The sequence below is a fragment of the Hemicordylus capensis genome, chromosome 1, assembly GCF_027244095.1.
Source record: "Hemicordylus capensis ecotype Gifberg chromosome 1, rHemCap1.1.pri, whole genome shotgun sequence".
Classification (NCBI taxonomy): domain Eukaryota; kingdom Metazoa; phylum Chordata; class Lepidosauria; order Squamata; family Cordylidae; genus Hemicordylus; species Hemicordylus capensis.
The window spans coordinates 420,098,542-420,111,602 of NC_069657.1; the positions used below are offsets into that span (position 1 = coordinate 420,098,542).

At 44.9% G+C, this 13,061-nt stretch overlaps 1 long non-coding RNA gene across 3 annotated transcripts in view; it reads left to right on the forward strand.

Moving 5' to 3' along the window:
• LOC128351066 (uncharacterized) overlaps positions 1–13,061 on the forward strand; it is an 86,480-nt gene that overhangs the window by 27,810 nt on the left and 45,609 nt on the right. The window contains exons 3-4 of one of the 3 annotated variants that reach the window (XR_008319576.1): positions 2,291–2,384; positions 8,717–8,790. This is a non-coding gene — a long non-coding RNA (uncharacterized LOC128351066). Of the gene's footprint in view, positions 1–2,290; positions 2,385–5,548; positions 6,120–8,716; positions 8,791–13,061 lie in introns of those variants that run through there. The other 2 variants (XR_008319578.1, XR_008319577.1) reach the window with 2 other exon arrangements.

Here is a 13,061-nt window from a genome sequence, read left to right on the forward strand (position 1 = left end):
CAGTGACACAGTTTACTCTGCATATCCTTTAATTATTTACAGAGTATCTGGGGAAAGTAAAATTCTCCATTTATTTTTAAAACTTATGTAATGGTGATGTTACAATGCATAGTAGAGAATTAGACAGACACTTCTGTTTAGTTTTCCAGGTACACCTCCACATAGTATTTGGGTATTTCATGAGCCCCAGCATACTGAAATTTTTAGTTTTCCAGCATTTTTTGGTCTGGCTAAGTCCACTTCTAAATAGTTTTTGAAATATTAAAAGATTAACGAGCCTGACTTGTATTTTTGAGCTGATATTATGGTAAAGTTATCTGAAAGATGGGTGTCAGATGTTTGGACAGGGGGCGCAATTTCAGTGCTTGCCCTAGGCGCTATTTTCCCTAGATACGCCTCTGTACAGGAGGGGTTTACCATTGCCATCTCCTGCACAGTATGAGATGATGCCTTTCAGCATCTTCCTATATCGCTGCTGCCTGATATAGATGTTTCCCATCGTCTGGGAAACATACCAGTGGGGATTCGAACCGGCAACCTGTTGCTCCCTAGGCAAGTTATTTCCCCACTGCACCATTAGGAGGCGCTACTGTTTTAAGCTTAGTCATTTTGTACATCGTTTGGGGTACTGGTTTTTCAACTAGAGGCCAAAATGGCAGGCTAGCAGTGTTTGGTTTCTCTTAACTTGTAAAATCTGGGTGTGTTTGAGGTTGGTAGCTGATAACTTTGCTTGGAATTGCTATATAGAAATTCTGCATTTAAAGGGTTAAACCGGGAATGTTCTTTTTTCTCCCTCCACTCTCGGTTACTCAAATACCTTACCTTCTTGCCTGCTTTTCTCCCCACCTTTTAAAAACCAGAACAGAGCAAACCTTTCTTAATACCATGAATCTAACTTACTTAGCAATAAACACAATTGAGGTCGTTAGCATGACCAAAAAAAGAGAGAGAGAGAAGAGATGAAACAGTACTGCAGACAGACTCATGCAACTATCTTTATACATATTCCAAGTAAGGTATCTGTGAAGCAATGAAGCCTGAACCTCCTCTTTTTGTGCTACAAATTTCTATACTGCACATGTATTTGCTTGCTCCCTATGTTCTGTGTTAAAAAGCTGCACAGGGGTAAAAAAAAAATTCAAAGCTCATGTTCTATAGTTAGTTTGAGAGGAAAAAGAGTTTTACTGGTTAACCTCTGTAGGGGAAAGGAGTTTGATTTGATTGGGTATGTTTTAAAATAATGGAGGAAACTCTAGTTGTCCTGATTGGATTGTTTAGACAAATTTGGAGGTGGGAAAGATAATAAAAGGAGGCTTGCCTGCAGCAGAGAGTTAGTTGAAGTAAGTTCAAAGTAGTTGGAGTCTTGGAGCTGCTGAAATTAAGAGTAGTGAGAAATCACTGGGAGAGTTAAGCTGAAAACTCATTATTATTATTATTATTATTATTATTATTACATTTATATCCCACTTTTCCTCCAAGGAGCCCAGAGCGGTGTACTACATACTTGAGTTTCTCTTCCACAACAACTCTGTGAAGTAGGTTAGGTTGAGAGAGAAGTGACTGGCCCAGAGTCACCCAGCTAGTTTCATGGCTGAATGGGGATTTGAACTTGGGTCTCCCCGGTCCTAGTCCAGCACTCTAACCACTACACCGCACTGGCTCTTTATGCTCCTATGGTTACTGTTTCTTTGTACTAAATTTCCCAAAAGAACGACAGTTTTGAATTGCAGTGTTTTAGAGTAAAACCTTTTTGAACAATCTTTTTGAACAATTTGTAGCTTCTGTCCATTTCCCCCACCTCTTGCTTAGAAGCCTTTTCCCCACTATCTAACTTTGAATGAAACAGAGGTTTAGAAAGCATTTATTTAACTAACTAACATATTTGTTATTAATTATTATTATTATTATTATTATTATTATTATTATTACATTTATATCCCACTCTTCCTCCAAGGAGCCCAGAGCGGTGCATTACATACTTGAGTTTCTCTTCCACAACAACCCTGTGAAGTAGGTTAGGCTGAGAGAGACGTGACTGGCCCAGAGTCACCCAGCTAGTATCATGGCTGAATGGGGATTTGAACTCAGGTCTCCCCGGTCCTAGTCCAGCACTCTAACCACTACACCACGCTGGCTCTCTTTATTTTTTAGTAGACTCAGCCAGAGAAAATATAAAAGTCTACTTGGTGGCAGCAGTAAAGCACTGGTTTGGTAGTCTACTGGTAAAGGGGAATCTGGTGAGGAAATACTGATGACATCCAAATCTTTTTCTCCATGTCATCATCATCAGGAGAAGGCATATTTCCCTAAACGCCTGCCTGGAGGCAGTGAAGGGCTGGATGAGAGATAAAAACCAGTGGAGGCTGAATCCAGAAAAGACAGAGGTACTTATTGTGCGGGGTTGTAACTCAGGAAATAATTTTGATCTGTCAGTTTTGGATGGGGTCATGCTCCCCCGGAAGGAACAGGTACGCAGTCTGGGGGTGCTTCTGGACACAAACCTCTCCCTGGTGTCCCAGGTTGAGGCAGTGGCCAGAGGTGCCTTTTATCAGCTTCAGCTGATACATCAGCTGCGTCCGTTTCTTGAGCTAAATGACCTCAGAACAGTAGTACATCTGCTGGTCACCTCCAGACTTGATTACTGCAATGCGCTCTATGTGGGGCTGCCTTTGTACGTAGTCCGGAAACTGCAGTTGGTCCAGAATGCGGTGGCCAGATTGGTCTCTGGGTCATCTCGGAGAGACCATATCACTCCTATCAGTTTCTGGGTAAAATACAAGGTTTGGGATATAACCTATAAAGTCCTAAACAGCCTGGGCCCTGGGTATTTAAGAGAATGTCTTCTTTGCTATGAACCACACCGCCCACTGAGATCATCTGGAGAGGTTCGTCTGCAGTTGCCACCGGCTCTTCTGGTGGCTACTCTCGGACGGGCCTTCTCCATTGCTGTCCCGAGGCTTTGGAACACACTCCCTGCTGAAATAAGAGCCTCCTCATCTCTGACAACTTTTTAAAAGGCAGTCAAGACTCATTTGTTCACCCAGGCTTTTAATTAGATATTGTTTTAATTGTGTTTTTAATAGTTTTAACATTTTAAATTTTAAATGGTTGTAATGTTTTAACCTTTTTGTTTGTTTTTATTGTTTTGTTGTAAACCACTCAGAGACTTGCATTTTGGGTGGTCTACAAATGTGTTAGATAGATAGATAGATAGATAGATAGATAGATAGATAGATAGATAGATAGATAGTAGGGGGTTTTACCTAAGTGTAGAGGGGGCAAGAGGGGAGTCAGTTAATATTTACAAGTACTATCGGTGGTGGTGGGAGCAGCAGCGGCTGCACCCTACCACCACTAGTCTCCTCGGCCCAGTTTGGGCCTCCGCACATGCATGGAGACCATTTTAGTGACCTCTGCACATGCGCAGAGGCCATTTGCATGACTGCAGCCACCGCTGATAGTACTTGTAAGTACTAACTGACTCTTCTTCTGCCCCCTCTAGACTTTGGGAAGCCCCCCTGCTCCTTTACTGGTAAAGGTGAATCCTCACCAGATTCCCCTTTACTATAGACCACCGAGCCAGTCTGCAAATTGGTTCAGACTGGTCCAGTGGCAGAACCGGAGTGGGTCTGGTTCTACCAAAACCAAAACCAGGCCAGGTCAGTTTGAATTCTAGCTGAACCAGCAAAACCAGTTTTGTGCACATCCCTACTGGAGGTTCTGTCACACACCTGCTCTCAGCAGGCGTATCATTCAGACTCACAAATACACCCAGTTACCAACTTCTGCCTGAGCTTTGACCAAGAATCTCTGCCCAACTTCAAATCTAGATTTGTGGTTGGTTAGAGATTCTTGGTAGAACTCAGTAACCAGGAATGTTGGCAAGTTTGGACAAAGGGCCCACTGGACATGCACATGCTGCAGGAACCCCCAGTTCCCACTTAGGTGATCATGAGAAGCCACCCACAGTCTGAAAACCAATGCACTACAGACTTAAAGTTGAAGATAACTTCAAATATCCCATTTTAAAAATCTGGAAGTCTGTGCCTAGTTTTATTACTACTGTGCTCTAGGGTTTCCATGTCCAGAATATTATTCAGCGGGGAAGGGGCTAGGACAAAATGTGAGATCTTAACCAAAGGAAAGAAGATTCTTCCCACCCTGTACTTTCTCCTCCAAACTACTGTCTGTCTGTCTGGAGAAGTGAAGAAAGATGTTTAGGAGTCTCATATGGAGCCATGGGCTTCCCTGCCATGGTAGGGACGTATCCCAGGGCAGTTCCAGACAAGTGAAGCATAACCACCCATTCCTAACAGAGTTGGGGCTGTTTTAGGAGTCTGCAGCAGCCCTGGAGAACAGTGTTATTTATTAATTTGTTATTTATTTACTTATTCTATTTCTATACCACCTTTCCAAAAATATCTCAGGGTGGTTTACACAGAGAAATAATAAATAAACTAGCTGACCCACACAGAGCATCTGTGCGCTCTTTGGGGCCGGCTGTTCCCCCCGCATCCTGTCCCAGTCCCACTCTCTCTTGCCCCCCTCCCCTCCTGCCCCGCCTCCTCCTCCCTCTCTTTCCCCCTCCACTCCCCTGCTGCCCCACTCTCGCTGCAGGCTGCCCCACTTGCTTCCCCACCCCCTTGCCCTCTTGCCGGCTCTCCTCCTCTCCCCTGAATGCTCTCCTCCTGCTCCTGGCGGCCAGGCTGGGCCGCCGTCGCCTCCTCCTCACCGTCACCTCCTCCTCACCGTCACCTCCTCCTCACCTGGGACAGGCTGGCCTGGCTCATCTCTCCACCTCCGCCTCCCAGCGGCCAGCCAAGGCCACCACCGCCTCGTTACCCCCGCTGTCACCTCCCAGCAGCCAGCCAAGGCCGCTGCCATCTCCTTACTCGGGACGACCTGGCCAGACCAGGCCGTCCCGCCACCACCGCTTCCCAGTGGCCAGCCGAGGCCGCCGCCTCCTCCTTAACCGGGATGGCCTGCCTAGGCCAGGCTGTCCCACCGCCACCTTCGCCTCCCAGCGGCCAGCCGAGGCTGCCTCCTCCTCACCCAGGGCGGCAGGCCGGTGGCGGCCTGCAGCTGCTGCCATTTTGTCTTGCTCACAACTCTTGCCCCCAAGACCGGAACTCTCGCAATATGTCGCAAGAGTTCTGCCGCCAAATCCAGGACACGCATGCCGGCTAAGAGAATTAAATATATAGATGATAAGATGGATCCCTGTCTCCAAAGGGCTCACAATCTAAGAAGAAACATAAGATAGACACCAGCAACAGTCACTGGAGGGATTCTGTGCTGGGGGTGGATAGGGCCAGTTACTCTCCCCCTGCTAAATAAAGAGAATCACCACATTAAAAGGTGCCTCTTTGCCAAGTTAGCAGGGAAGCCGTAACACTGCACATCATGTGGGCTAGTGTCTAATTTTTTTAAAGTCCACAAAATTAAAATGCCTTGTAATAGCCCTGGAAATATTAGACTATGTCTTCGCACATAACCATGTGCACTGATAAAATACAACAAAAATAAAGTTGTTGTTGTTTTTAAATAGGTATGAGTACAAGAAAATAAGCAAGATGTCTCCATCACAGCTTTTAGAAGGCATGTTAAATCCTGGCTTTTTACCCAGGCTTTTGTATTATTGTCTCTGCTGCTGCTCTTTGTATTTTGTACTGTTTTTATGCTTGTGTTTTTAAATTTTTAATCAGATAGGATTTATATTTTTAGCTTAATATTTTAATGGTGTCTTTTTTATAATCTTGTTTTTAAATTTTGCTGTAAACTGCCTTGGGATTGTTTTAATGAAAGGTGGTATATAAATTTAACAATAAATAAATAAATGACCAAGTCGAGGGTTATAATAAAGGATGCAAGCACAAAAGGAAAAAAACTAACACATTAAATGAACACATACTTTCCCAAGCTTTTTTTTTTTTTTTTTAAACAGCCTTGGCTGAAATCAGGAGTGGAAGAACAGCATGGGGAGTAGCTGGTTAATCTTTCCCTTTTTCATTTCTTCCCACTCCCTACTACAGTCTCCAAGACTGCTTTTTACTAGATAACACACAACATGGGTTGATCATCAGGTCTAATTTGGCTCTTAATCAAAATCCATGTTAACATATTATCCCAAACACTTATCTGTCTCTGGGCTTCTGTTGAAACATTACCACAGGAAACAACAGAAGATGATTAATCTCTAGTCTTAAGGTAGTTATTGTATGTCCTAAAGCAATAACACTTCAACACCATTGTGTTTAAAAATGTATCATAAAGAATTTTCAATTTAGTTCAGTGTAATCAAATAATAGTCTGTGTGCCCTGTAGAATAAACCTTTTAAAAGTGGACCTCATCAGTCTTTTGTCTCCGGGGGTGGGAGGGAATGCAGAAACAATTATTAGGTTCATAGGGCTCATGATATCAAGAACTGCTAAATGAACAGCCTCACACAATCATCTCCCATCAGTGTTTTTGACTGGCAGAGGTATGGCTACCATGTGAAAAAGAGGACAGGTCTCTTTAATAGATGCACAGAAGAGGGGATTTCAGTAGGAGCAGCTTGTTATGCAAGCGAAAGAAAAGCTGCACCTGCTGAAATGCCCTTTTCTGTGTATCTATTAAAGGTACAGGAGCATTTCTAGATTTGGCTTTTAGCTCAGAAAGGAGGGTATGCATTCGCACATTGGCCAGATTTGTGCCAAAGTCTGTGTGAGATATTGGGAAGCACTTCACACAAAATCCAGGTTGGTTTTTTGTGTGTGTTAGAGCCTAGCCCCATTTGTGGCCATAGTTGTTGTTTTTAATCAACTTTTTGCATTGGGGGGCGGGGGACAAATTCGAATTCTCAGTAAAGTCCAGGAACTTTCCCACACAGAGCTTCCAGCTCTCGGGGTAAATGCTGAGTGAAGCCACTTTGAATTACACTCATGGCATGAGGGTAGCAGCCCCTCCCCTCTGCTCTCGGTTTTTTGGGGGTTTTTTGTGCAAGTTCACATTGCATGCCTCTGTGTTTTCCTTCTAGTCAATGGGGGGCGGGGGCGGGAAGAGAGAGAATGTGTGTGTGTTTGGGAGCTCCATGGGGAGGGACACAATGTTGCCTTCAAAACCTCATGTTCTAGACTGGGAGCATTTGTATACACTACCAGATTTCTTCCCTTTTTTTCCAACATATGCGTGGTGTGTTTTACATCAGTTTTAAAACCTCTTTTTTAACCAGCAAAAACCTTAAGCAAGCAGACCAATACTGCTTCAAAAAGCCAATCTGAGCATATGCAATGGTTTTGTAACTATAACTTTCAAAGAGTTTGCTCCCTGAAAACTGGTTTTCCCACTCTTAGCATCTAAGCAAGGCAGTTCTATTTGCATTCCGAAAGAGTGCTTTCCTCTTGTCATGTTAATGATTATATAAATACCTAGTCAGTACCTCTCCCTCCTGGCACTTGCAGTGGTGTTCTAAGAAAAACTTGCTTAAAACTAGGATGTTAAAAACCCGAAAATACATTGAGACAAGCTAGAATTTGGAAGACAAAGCCCGATTGGGGGGGAGGGGCTTCCAAAGATCTCAAATGGACTTTGGGGTACGTCTGGCCGGTGTGTGAATGCACACACTAGCCCTGTATGGAAACGCCTCAGGAGACCTATCCTCTTTTCCAAGCAGCAGTCATAGGCAGAGGGCTCGCCTTGATTCAGAACCTAGATACAAAAGAGTCACATGGTGGGGGTGTCTAAGGCATTTTGCTGCCTGAAGCAAATCTCTCTCTCTCTCTCTCTCTCTCTCTCTCTCTCTCTCTCTCTCTCACACACACACACACACACAGAGGAATCTGCCATATACTGAGTCAGAACATTGGTCCATCTAGCTCACTATTGTACACAGACTGGCAGCGGCTTCTCCAAGGTTGCAGGCAGGAGTCTCTCTCAGCCCGATCTTGGAGAAGCCAGGGAGGGAACTTGGAACCTTCTGCTCTTCCCAGAGTGGCTCCATCCCCTGAAGAGAATCTTGTACAGTTCTCACACATCTAGTCTCCCATTCATATGTAACCAGGGCGGACCCTGCTTAACTAAGGGGACATCAAACTTGCTACCACAAAACCAGCTCTCCTCCAGCATGGTGTAGTGGTTAGAGTGCTGGACTAGGACTGGAGAGATCCGAGTTCAAATCCCCATTCAGCCATGATACTAGCTGGGTGACTCTGGGCCAGTCACTTCTCTCTCAGCCTAACCTACTTCACAGGGCTGTTGCGAGGAGAAACCTAAGTATGTAGTACACTGCTCTGGGCTCCTTGGAGGAAGAGCAGGATATAAATGTAGATAGATAGATAAATAAATAAATAAATAAATAGAAATTTAAAAAATAATAATCTCTCTCTCTCTCTCTCTCTCACACACACACACACACACAGACTCACACTCACACTCACTCTCCTGCAGGCACACCCACCTGTTGTTGTTATGAATTTGTAGATACCATTTTCAACAAACATGTTCACAAAGTGGTTTACATTTAAAGAAAGAAAGAAAGAAAATAAGATGATTCCTTGCCCCACAAGACACTAGTACATTCACTGGAAAAACACTGAGCTGGGATTGGGTAGGGCCAGTTGCTCTTGCCCTGCTGCTAAATATAAGAGAGTCACCACTTTAAAAGGTGCCTCATTGCTCCGTTAGCAAGAGATGTTTAATAATACAGCCTCTGAACAAATAATTTTTTTTTTTTAGTATTTCAGATAAAATTGAGAAGATAGAAAGTCACAGGTTGACCAAGTGAAAGTTGCAGAAAGAAGGATTTGATTGTAAGCATTCAATTTGGACAAAGAAGGAACTTGGGTTTGGCAGAAACTGAGGTGTGGGGATGTTAGGAGGAAATTTAGGGCTCTCCTGTACTCCTGTGAACCGTTGCAATCAGGAAGCTGTAGAACTTCAAGTAAAACACCAAGAGAGCTATGGAGTCTGATTTGTACAACATAATGACTAAGACTGAACCAGAGTACTACATCAGGCATGCCATAGATCATCTCCTTTTGGAAGGGTATTTGTCGAGTAAGGCCGTGGGTAGGGAGGATTCAACCAAACCTACTATATTAAATGCCTTTTCTTTTTAGTCTTTATATGGGGCTTACAGAGTTCATGCAGGTTTTGGAATGGTTCCCAGTCAGATGCCAATGGCTGCAAAACAGGTTTTGGACTTCAGACAGAAGCCGCCTAAATCCACCCTGTGCTAGAGGAGATGAACCCTCCTTCCGCATCAGCTGGCTTACAGTGGATGTATTAGTGTATAAAAGTAGTGGAAAGACTGTACAGAAAGATTTAATAATAACATATAGCATCAGTGGATCGAGATTATCAGATACTAGCAAAACGCCTGTCATTGTGATAGGCAGTACGTAACGTAGAAGTAAAATGTGCCGTCAAGTTGATTTTAACTCCTGGCGCCCACAAAGCCCTGTGGTTTTCTTTGGTAGAATACAGGAGGAATTTACCATTGCCTCCTCCCTCACAGTATGGGATGATGCCTTTCAGGATCTTCCTATATCGCTGCTGCCAATATAGTACCAGAGGGGGTTCAAACTGGCAACCTTCTGCTTGTTAGTCAAGCATTTCCCCACTGTGCCACTTAAGGTGACTAGGCAGTATGTAAAGTTTGTTAACTTTTTATCTCAATATTTTATTACAAAGAGCTCGGGGTGTGTGTATTTGTGTGTATGAGGTTCCCTGCCCCCCATTTTATTGTCCCAACAACCCCAAAAGCTGGATAAGACTGAGAGTGAGTGACCAGCCCAAGATCACCCAGTGAGCTTCTGGGTTGAGTGAGGAAATGAACCTGGGTCTCCCAACTCCTAGACTCATTATAGGCCCATTCACACATTATGTTTAACACTTGTTAATCAAGTGTACAGTGTACACCAGTACAGTCATTCACAAGGCTCTCGGCATTCTGCAGAGCCTCCATCTATCTCAGTATTGTTGACATTGATGGCAACAGCTCTCCAGAGTTTAAGGCAGGAGTCTTTCCCAGCCCTTCCTGGAGATACCAGGGACCGAACTGTTAGAAGTAAGAATTCTAAAGCATTGCCCTGAGCAGTAACCTCTCCTGGCCACTAGAGACACAAGGAGTCATGTTACTAGGTCTCTCTTGGTCAGTTGTCCGTTAGAACTGTTCAGTAGTTGAAGGCTTGTGCCTGCTATTCGGGTATGCTGTTCAATAACTCTCTTTCAGTACAGGTGGTCCTTGTTGTCCACAGGGGTTCCTGTATGAGGCCGAAATAACGCCCCCCCCCCATGTCTGACGCCGGGTGGGGGGCATGTCTGGGGCCTCGCTCGTGGCCCCTGATTGGTGGCGGCCCGGGTCCTTTGAGCCCATTCGCCTAACGGTAGCTCCGCCCCGGGTAAACCCCTCCTGTATTCTACCAAAGACAACCACAGGGCTCTGTGGTTGCCAGAAGTTCAATACCAATTCGACAGCACACTTTACCTTTAATGTCTGTAGATAATCTCTTGGGCTGAACTTCTTTACCACCAGAGCATACTCTGCTGTGTGAGAGTTCTAATGTTTCTCCTCATACCTCTCAATAGGAACAGAGGACCTTGTGCATGCAAAGCAGGTGCTTTGGCCCCTCCCCACAACAGATCCCCACCCTGCCAAATCCCTATTAGCCAGCAGAAGGGCCAGAGGGCAGGTGATACAGAAGTGTCCACAGGGAGGTGCAGTGCTTTTCTTTCCCCCCTCAGAAATGGCAACCAATTAAATTGCTAGGAGCTAGCAAAGAAGTGAATTTGGGGGTGCTCTTGGGGGTGAAAACTACACTTTCTGCCTATTTTGAGTATATGGGAGAAAACACAGCATGTAAATGTCTAGCTTTTCTCTAGTTTACTTGCCCCTGCTTAACTATAACCTCCCTTTACTGTGTACCCAGCCTGCCTTCTCCACTGTTCGTTCAATATCCCTGGCTCCTTTCTCTTGGTTAGCTTCCTTGTTATGACTGATCATGATCTGATGGGCCTGCCATACTCTACAGCAGGGCTGCTTAACTTCGGCCCTCCTGCAAATGTTGGCCTACAATTCCCATAATCCCTGGCTATTGGCCACTGTGGCTGAGGATTATGGGAGTTATAGTCCAAAAACAGCGGGGTGGGGCTAAGATGAGCAGGCCTGCTCTAGAGCAAGGAAGTTCAACCTGTGGTACTCTCACTGTTGCTAAACTACAACTCCTATCATCCCCAGCTACAACTTATTTAGTCGTAGTTCAGCAACAGTGGGAGTACCACAAGTTGGGAACCCCTGCTCTGGAGCAAAGGTGATCAACTTTTGGCCACCACAAGTCACCCCGCCACTAACAGAGATCCGGTTGGCGGGGACTAGAGACAGAGCCTTTTCGGTTGTGGCCTCTCAGCTTTGGAATGCCCTTCCTGAAGACCTTTGCCATGCTTCCTCCCTCAGTGTTTTAAAAAAAATCTCAAAACGCACCTTTTAAAGCAGGCTTTTTAATGCTCCATTATTATTTTGTTATATTTGGTAGGTTCTTTAGCTTCTTTAGCTTTTTATATTTTTGAGTTTTAATTTTAACCTAATAATTGCGGTTTTTAATCTGACCTTTAAAAAAAAATTAGTTAATTTTATTACTTTTATTATATCTGTGTCTGTCCTATTGTGAGCCACCCCGAGCAGTAGTGCACCGGAGGGGCAGAGTATAAATATTTTAAATTTAATAAATATAAGCTGTAGTCTAACAGCTGGAGAACCTGAAGTTGGCCACCCCTTCTCTAGACCAGGGCTGCACAATTTCATCCCTCCAGCTGCTGAACTACAACTCCCATCATCCCTGACTATTGTCCACTGTGGCTGGGGATGATGGGGGTCGTCCAAGAACAGCTGGGGGGCCGAAGTTGCGCAGCCCTGCTCTAGAGCCTGACTGCCTACCTCCTTTCCCTCCTGGGCTCTTCCTGATTTCTGAACTCTTGGCAAAATGCCATCTGTTTTGGATAATGTTCTGTCTTTAACATGGCAAAAGCAAAGTTAAAGCCTTGTAAGCATAGCTGGCAATGCACTTGTTTGCTCACTTGAACTATGGCACAATCCTCTTATTACTGTGAATGCTGCATTCAGCCTAAACAACAAGGTTTTCTCATATGTACTGTGAAACTGAGCAGCCATTATGCGGCCTCAGTGGAGGGATCTTGAATGAGTTCATCCACCAAATGGTTGGGGATATGTAATTTTCACATTACGTGGTTTATTTCGTCAGTAAAATGATGCACATTTCCGATCAAAGCAGACCTTCTGTGATTGCACACAGAGTATTGATTTACACAGCAAAAAATTATTGTGGCATTAGGCAGACTTTTCAGAAAAATCTGTATGCTCCTCAGACCAGCAGCCCAAGTGGCACAGGGGTGAGTGCCTGATCCATGGGGGTGCTGGTTCAAGCCCCACAGTGCCAGACATACGCATTCCGCTGTTCTCATAAGAACATAAGAACAGCCCTGCTGGATCAGGTCCAAGGCCCCTCTAGAGCAGCATCCTGTTTCACACAGCGGCCCACCAGATGCCTCTAGGAAGCCTACAGGCAACAGCTGAGGACATGCCCTCTCTCCTGCTGTTACTCCCCTGCAACTGGTACTCAGAGGCATCCTGCCTTTGAGGCCTAGAGGTGGCCTATAGCCCTCCGAATAGTAGCCATTGATAGACCTCTCCTCCATGAAGTTATCCAAACCCTTCTTAAAGCTATCCAGGTTGTTGGCTGTCACCACATCTTGTGGCAGTGAATTCCACAAGTGGATTATGCGTTGTGTGACCACCTCCATTGTGTGCACCAGTATTCCTTTCTCTCCCCCCCCCCGTTTTTTTAAAGCGGGGGCAGAAGAGCATCTTGCCACCTTGTTGGTGCCCCAGTAATCTGCTGTCCTCCTCACATCACTTCATCTCATGGAAGGGTCACCCCTGCTTGTGAGACTCACATATAGGAACATAGGAAGCTGCCATATACCAAGTCAGATCAAAGGTCCATCTAGCTCCGTATTGCCTACCCAGGCTGGCAGCAGCTTCTCCAAGGTTGCAGGCAGGAGT